The following is an 8,280-nucleotide window of genomic DNA, read 5'->3' on the forward strand; positions in this document are numbered from 1 at the left end:
CACTATCATGATCCCAATTCTACCTTGCAAGTCTGGCTAGACCAGAGGATGTACTGTGGTACAGATAGGAACCAGAAACACAGGGGATCCAGGGTGGATGATCCATTCAGGACCAGTGGTGTGAGTGGTGATACTGGGAGTGTAGAGGGAGAGAGTGGGTTGGAAAGTTAGAACTGATTACAAGGATCTACATGTGACCTCCTCCCTGGGTGACGGACAACAGAAAAGTGGTGAAGGGAGACATCGGATAGGGAAATTCATGACAAAATAATAATTTATAAATTATCAAGGGTTCATGAGCGAGTGTGGAGGGAGGGGAAAGAATGAGGACCTGATGCCAGGGCCTTAAGTGGAGAGCAAATGTTATGAGAATGATGAGGACAATGAATTTACATATGTGCTTTACACAATTGATGTGTGTATTGATTGTGATAAGAGTTGTATGAGTCCCTAATAAGACGATTTGAAAAAAAAGAATGTGTCAACTTGTTTTTAAGGGCCTGTGGCATTTTGTGGGCTTGAGGCATTTTGTGACCCCATGAGTAATATTTCAATGTACATTCTGAAGGAAGAGCAGAGACTCCTTTCAGGAGGAACACTAAATACGTTTTTGGTAAGTGATAGTGAGACGTGAGACAGAGCATTTGGTAGCTGTTAACTGCACAAGGAACCGCATACATATTGAGGTGATGAAATTATTTCTAGAAATCTTAACTAGAACTATGATCAATGTATTGTGACTCGTCAATGGCACCACTAGCAGCCTGGTCTGAAACAAGGACACATAAGGTTTTCCATGTAAAGGATATGGCTATGACTCCTTGAAACCACAATTCCTGAGGACATTTGTATCTGATCCAGTGGGTCTCATAGTACTTAGGCCTGTAGCTCTCAGTTTCCTAACATGTTTGAAGTAGCTTTACTCTCTAGGTACCAGGGAAAGTCTATGTGGCCTTGTCCAATTGGCACTTATCAATAGTGGATAATTAGGGTCAAACTTTTCAGATACAACAGTGCGTACTCAGAAGTCTTGACCTTAAAGACCCTGGTTTTATTTTGTTGGGTCTCAACTTGGCCCCAAATTGTTATCCACTTATCTCTTGAATCTGTGCCTTAGCTCTGTAAATGAGAAGTGTGACATTTCATCTACTGGAATCTCCCCATATTAAACCTGTGAAATATTTTAGTCCTTTCTCCTGAAGAACAAATCACCTATCCTCTCCCCACCCCCGCAAACCTTCCCTCTATTTTATTCAATAAAACATACTATTGACGGCATTCACTGCGTCAATCCATCTTTTCCAGGGTCTTTGTTTATGGCCCTCTCCTTAACCAAGCGTAAGATCCCTCTCCAAGGACAGGTCTGCTCTGAAGCATGACCAAAGGAAGAGCGTGACCGCAGTCCCCTACTACCACAAATTATGCAGTCGCGTTTCCCACATTTGGGGAAATCGCAGGGGTCAGCACATCCGGAGTGCAATGGATAAGCCTCGCCCTGGGAAAATCACCTTCGTGATCATGATCTCTCCCCTGCCAGCCAAGACCCACCTGAGATCTGCAATGGTGTCCCTTGCTCCACAACTTCTTCTAAATCAAGCCTGAATCTCTGAGAGTTTCCTGTTAATGTATTTGCATTTGATGTCAGTGATTTTAAAAATAATTTTCACCTTCTGTTGGATAACCTTTCTTTGGAATGAGTGCAAACATGGCTCTTTTCCAGTCAGTTGGATGAGTCACTGTCTTCCAAACTTCTTGGCATAGATGCGTGCTTCAGCAGCTTGTGGAAACACTCCACATGGTATTGCACTGATGTACTGCTGCGACCCTCACTGGGGCATCACTTTCCTGTCGGTTTGTCATCCTGTGGCGCCTTGTGTGTTGTTGTGATGCTGGAAGCTATGCCACTGGTATTTCAAGTACCAGCAAAGTAACCAAGGGAACAGGTTTCAACAGAGCTTCCAGACTGCAAACAAGGAGTAAGTTTTCCCTTTCATATAAATTAGCCAAGGGAAACATATGGATAGCTATGAAACCGTGTGCGATACTGAAATCTGCATGCATAGAACAAGAGCATTGTCAAAGATAGTGCCGAGAGACGAGCCCCTCAGGCTGGAAGACACTCAAAACACGACTGAGGAAGAAGTGCCTTCTCAAAGCACTGTGGACCATAATGCTGTCGATCGATAAAGCCTGAGGGAGGAAAGCCTTCAGAATCCTCATTTGCTGATGGGGCAGGATTCAAAATAAGAAGAAACCACTGAAAATATCATTTAGTCATTGAAACTTGGAGTGTACAGAGTATGGACCTAAGACAATTAGAAGTCATCAAAAACGAAATGGTGTACATAAAGGCAGATACCTAGGCATTAATGAACTACAATAGTCTGTATTTGCCATTTTGAATCAGAAAATCATACAGTTTAATTATGCCAGGAATTACAAAGTCAAGAGGAATGGCATTGCATTAATTATTAAAAATGGTATTTCAAATTTTATCTTGAAGAACAATGCTGTCTGTGATAGGATAATGTCTATCCAGATATAAGAAACTCCAATCAATACAACTTCCATTAAAATTTATGCATCAATTACTAAATTTACTGATGCAGAAATTGAAGTATTCTGCCAATGTGTGCAGTCTGAAATCACACATGCAATCAAGATACTTTGATAATTGTTGACAATTGGAAAGAAAAAGGAAGGAAGAGTAATTGGAAAATATGATCTTGGTGATAGAAATGTAGCTGGAAATCACACGACAGAACTTTGCAAGATCAACAACTTCTTTATTGCAAATACCTTTTGCCAACAACACAAAAGGCGACTATAACATGACCTTCTCCAGATGGAATGCACAGACTGACTCCATCTGTGAGAAGAGACAATGGACATGCTCACTATCAGCAGCTAAAACCAGGCCCATGTTGACTGTGGGACAGGCCTTATAAGTAAATTCAGGTTGAAACGGAATCAAATGAAAACAAGTCCAGGAGAGCCAAAGTACAACCTTTGAGTCTATCCCACTTGAACCTCAAAAACATCTGAAGACCAGACTCGATGCATTGAACACTAATTACAGGAAATCTGATGACTGGGATAATATCTAGAATATCATGTATTGAGAGGCAAGCAATACAGTAAGGGGTTATTATAAAAGACAATAAAGAAAAAGAAAAAAAATACTATTGACATATTATGTTCTAGCCTCCTAACTACAGTACATGATCATCTGTGGATTTATTTTTATGGTTTTATTCATTCGAAACAATTTAATAGTGTTATAGGCATGTAATCCACATATCACACAGTTCAGTAGTTCAATCATAATAAGAGTTGTACACTCATTGCCCAATCAAATTATTTTTGAACGTTCACTCCTGCCTCCATGGTTAAAGCACTTTTAAAATGAGTTGTGTAATCATCATCAGTTCTAAAGAGTGCTCCCTCCCCATCCCACGTGCATCATTTGCTCCCTCAAACCTACTCTCCCTAACTCCCGCCCTAACCTCTCCATCACCTATAAACCCTTGCAGTAGTTCTTATGTTTGTGCTCCTATTCCTTCTGTGCTTAGCAACCTGGAAAACAAACAGAAGCAGTATAAAGAGAAAAAGTTCAATTGCAAGGATAATATAATATTACAGAGATAAAAATACAAATAGTTGGAAAGAAAGAAAAGACCGGCGTGAATTGGTATGATTTCTGTAAGAGCTCCAATAAAATGCTTTCAGGGGGAAATTGTCACACATCTGAGTGTGAGTTTGAGCCCCTGTCCCAACAACCAATTTTTCAAAAAGACATAAGAAAGTGTCCATTTGGGATGGTATCTCTATTTGAAATGAATTCACCTCTTTGTGATGTTTGGCTTAGGATCTGTAAGTAATAGTGACTTTATTAGATAGAAACCAGGCTACTGCCAACAACATGTTGGGTCAAATTGGGGCCAACCTGTTGCTCAAAGTTTACATTTGGAAATCCACAAGGGTTGCAGCGACCAGGAGCACAGGAAGGAGGATGGTGGGGGATGGAAGAAAGACAGGAGACCTGATACAAGAAGCTGAGGCAGGTGGAGCCTGTTCCCTGATGAGGAAGGAGGCTTCCCAGCAACTGCAGCGCATTAATTTATACGGGCAAGGCATAAGGAATTTCATGGCTAGTCGAGGGGAGTCGGAAGCTGGGAAGAAGGAGCATAGCTGATTTGCAGGTCATCCTGCTTCAGCGATGTTATAGGGAACAAGGGGGGAACTGTCAACTGTCCCTTAGGTGAAGGACACGACACTTGTTGCATCCGCTCCTTGAGCTGTCAGCACCCTTCCATGGGGCCCTGCCTCAGCTGAAGGAAGTGATGATCCTGCCCCACTAGTCCAAGAAGTAGACAGTTTTTCCCCCCAAGAGTTTGCCTCCAGCTTCTCGCAGCCTTCACCAGGTGCATCTCACACTGGACACCTGCAAACATAGGGACATTCCAGTCAGCAAAACCCTCACACACATCCACTGTGTCTCTCCACCATGCACATTCACGCTTGCTTTTTCTCTGTAAAATCACTTTTTAACATAGTAACAAGGAAAACCCGGATCAGCACTCAAAGGTGACTTGTGTTCAGTCCTGATAATTGAATTTGGACACCTGGGAATTCCAGAGTTGAGGCACTTCTCCCAGGGCTGGGTTGTTTTATCAGCAGAAGGAAGGGTTGACACCAGTAAGTGAAGTGCATGACTGCTGAGAAGGTCATCACAAGAGCAGATAAGAATGTGCTAAGTATCATAGGGAGTCTCAGGCATGTTGTTTATGATGAGTGGGGCTGCTAATTACAAAGTCAGCAGTTTGAACCACCAGTGGTTCATTGGGAGGAAGATGAGGCTTTCCACTCCCACTGAGATTTGCAACTTAACACTCCTACAGGGGAAGTGCTACTCTGGCCCCTTGTGTCTTTGAGAGGAAATGACTCAATGGCACTGATGCTTTTTGGATGTGCTTTTGGAAGGACACTGCATTCTGGGTAAAGTAAGGTATGTATAATTTTACTATACTAAATGGAGAGAACACAGCACTTTATTGCATTTTTGAATAAATACACAAATGTGGGTAGAGGCACCATTACCATCTTAACTTTATAGGTGTAAAACTACAAATGGAATTCTTAAAATTTCAGCTGTGTATCCCCCAGAGACTCACCTCATGCTCTTTGACCATGTTCTTTGAGCTCTTAGGGGGAAAAAACAAAGAATTTGAGGTAGGCTACTTCAATGCTATAGTGTGAAATTTGTAAGATTTTCCTATGAAACTATCAGAGGACAACTCTTCATACCTAAAAGAATAGGTGAGCACAATGTCCCAATGGGGAACAGTTCCTCAGTTCTTCTATCCACACATGTGCCCATCATTGCAGGTTTCCATTGTGTTCAGAGTTCATAATGTGTTCCATGTTCTATTTCCTTAGTTTAAAAAAAGTCTTTGAAGATTAACAATTTGATAACAAAATTTACTCATCATAAGCTTCTGAGTTAACTTTTATGTCTTTAATTTAACTGACCCCACAGATAGATTATATAGCCCCCGTTAGCCATAATTATTAGTATTTTTACCCACACTTGTGCCTCTGGTCTTGGGTCACAAGCCAGTTTTGTGATAAGACAGACTTTAACCTACTTTGTCGTTTATGCTTCTTGCTTCTGCTGTCATATGGTTATTTCTCATTAAATAAAAATTTTAAATCACACTCCTATACTTACTTAAAAATGACTTTATTGTTCATGCTTAGATCTTTGGATATTTTTAGTTGTATGCCTGTGTGTGGCGGGTGGGGGACATGATCTGATACACGGATTCATTCTTCTGCACGTGGAAATCTAATTCTTTTTTTAGGGGGGGGTTTAAATTTTTATTTCAAAAGCTTGGATAGCTTCAATATCCAGGTCGTGGCAAAATCAGGACACGTGTAAAATACCTTACAATACATTAGATTCCCAAAAAGGTACCAAAAAGTACAGTAAAATTAACACTTCCGTTAACAGGAAATGTATGACACAAATAATATAAAATTAAAAGGTGAAAAAAGGTGACACTGGTTTCCTAAGATACAAGTTTACTCTTTACCCACCAGGGCCTGCAGGCCCCGGATACAGAGCAGCAGCAGGGCGCACACCCACCCCTCGGGTTTGGGGGAACCTGGTGTTAAATTAGGCCCACGATGCTGCTCGGCCTCTGATACACCACACGCTGCGAACACAACTAGCTCTGGAAATAGTAAACAGGAGAGTGATTTCCAGGGGGAAAATTTTAAATAAGATGCACATGGGACAGGCCATAGAAAGTTTGCCAAGTTAAATTTGGTACATAATTGTGTTCACTGATATCCAAACAGAGTGGCGCGGTCAGCTGTCGTGCCTGCCACGGCCTCAGTATGGCTTGTAGTTATTCTGGTGGCCACCACGTCGCTGGCTCTTCCCGTAATTTGTACTACCCTGACTGTAGTCGTAGCCGTAGCCGTAATAGCCATAGGGCGAGTAGTCGTAGCCGCCATAGCCGGGCCCGTAGCCCTGCTGGTAGCCGTAGCCCTGGTTCCAGTAGTTGCCGTAGCCCTGATTCCAACTCTGACTCTGACCTCCACTTCCACCACCACCACCACTGCCTCGGTTCCCTCGGTTGCGGTTTCCACGGCCCCCAGGGCCGTACTGCTGCTGCTGGTAGACCTCTTTGGGCTGGGCCACCTGGATTTCACACTTGCTTCCACTGACAGTGTGAAACTTTTTCTCCAGAACCTTCTTCACAGGTTCCTCTTCTTTATAGGTGATAAAAACAAAGCCTCGTCTTTTGTTAGACTTTGGATCCATGGGAAGCTCAATGGCCTCAATCTCTCCAAATTCGCCAAAGTACTCCCTAATCTTCTCCTCAGTGGCCTCAGGATTCAGACCCCCAACGAAGATTTTCTTCACCGGATCCTTTTTCATGGCCATGGCCTTTTTAGGGTCAATAACCCGACCATCCAGCCGGTGCTCCTTCTGGTCTAGTACCTTCTCCACGCTGGTTGCATCTTTGAAGAGGATGAACCCAAACCCTCTTGACCGTCCAGTGTTAGGATCCATTTTTATTGAACAGTCAACGACCTCTCCAAATTTGGTAAAATAGTCTTTCAGATCCTTTTTGCTGGTATCCCAGCTCAAGCCACCAACAAACATTTTTCCCGCGTCCTCCTCGTTCTTGCTGGCGTTGATCTGGTCTCCCTCGGCGCCATTCTGATTGCCGGCCGGGGTGGCGGCGGTCGCCGTGGTGGCTACAGTCGCGGTCGCCGTCGTGGTCGCGGTCGCGGTGCCGGACCCGGCCGGCGACTCGCCCTCTGGGGCGGCCTCGTGCCCGTTTTCCGTGGCGCTGGTCGTCTCCATTGGCTGCTCGTCACCCGTTTCCGACATAGCTCGGCCGGTGCGCTGCGGCTCAGCTTCCCTCCGGCCCGCGTAGTTCCGCCGCCTTGGAAATCTAATTCTTACAGAATCATTTATTTAATGGTTACTTCACTTAAGAGGATTTAATACTCTTTTTTTAATTAATTTTAACAATTTATTAGGGGCTCATACAATTCTTATCACAGTTCATACATATACATACATCAATTGTATAAAGCACATCTGTACAGTCTTTGCCCTAATCATTTTTTCTCCTCTTTTCTTTTTTTACATTTTATTAGGGATTAATACTCTTATATAAAATAAGTTTACCTCAGTTGTATAAGCATATAATTTTTACTTTAAAATTTACTCCATTGGTCTATGTGGAGTCCCTCTGTGAAGGATTACACTCTATTCTGCTCACCATATAACAGGTGATTCACACTCACCCAGAGTTACCTGAGAGTAAGGTCTAGTGAATCATTTCCCAAAGATGCCTGGAAAGTAAGAGGAGGAGGGACTGCATTTGTCTAAATGGTGAGATTCTGTTTTGCAGGAAACTGTGGATGATAGTGGAGTCCCCAATTGTATTCATTTGTATATCACATTTATTATGTATTTATTGCACATAGTTTTCCTGATTAATAGCCATACAGGTAAACTGAATAAGGAGTGGTATGTATACTGAATGTTAAACATTAAACAATTTAACACTTTGCGAATGTAAAAAACTATAATATATTCTTAATTTAGGTAATTACTTGACTAAACAGCATTAATCTAAACATTCTGCACCACACTTCATCAGAGATGTTGTTGGGTGCTTTGGTGTCAGCTTTGATCATCATGGTTCTATGTACATCAGAAAAAAAACATAAACTGCCACATCTTGGACTGTC

At 42.5% G+C, this 8,280-nt stretch overlaps 1 non-coding gene and 1 pseudogene across 1 annotated transcript; both read right to left on the minus strand.

The window, feature by feature from the left end:
* Positions 1-1,381: 1,381 nt before the first annotated feature.
* Positions 1,382-1,545, minus strand: LOC142428173 (U1 spliceosomal RNA). Its single transcript, XR_012780145.1, has one exon. It is a non-coding gene; the product is annotated as a U1 spliceosomal RNA (small nuclear RNA).
* A 4,837-nt stretch (positions 1,546-6,382) lies between these two features.
* LOC142427842 (heterogeneous nuclear ribonucleoprotein A/B pseudogene) lies at positions 6,383-7,408 on the minus strand (annotated as a pseudogene).
* Positions 7,409-8,280: the final 872 nt, after the last annotated feature.

Source organism: Tenrec ecaudatus, chromosome 15, assembly GCF_050624435.1.
Source record: "Tenrec ecaudatus isolate mTenEca1 chromosome 15, mTenEca1.hap1, whole genome shotgun sequence".
NCBI classification, from domain to species: domain Eukaryota; kingdom Metazoa; phylum Chordata; class Mammalia; order Afrosoricida; family Tenrecidae; genus Tenrec; species Tenrec ecaudatus.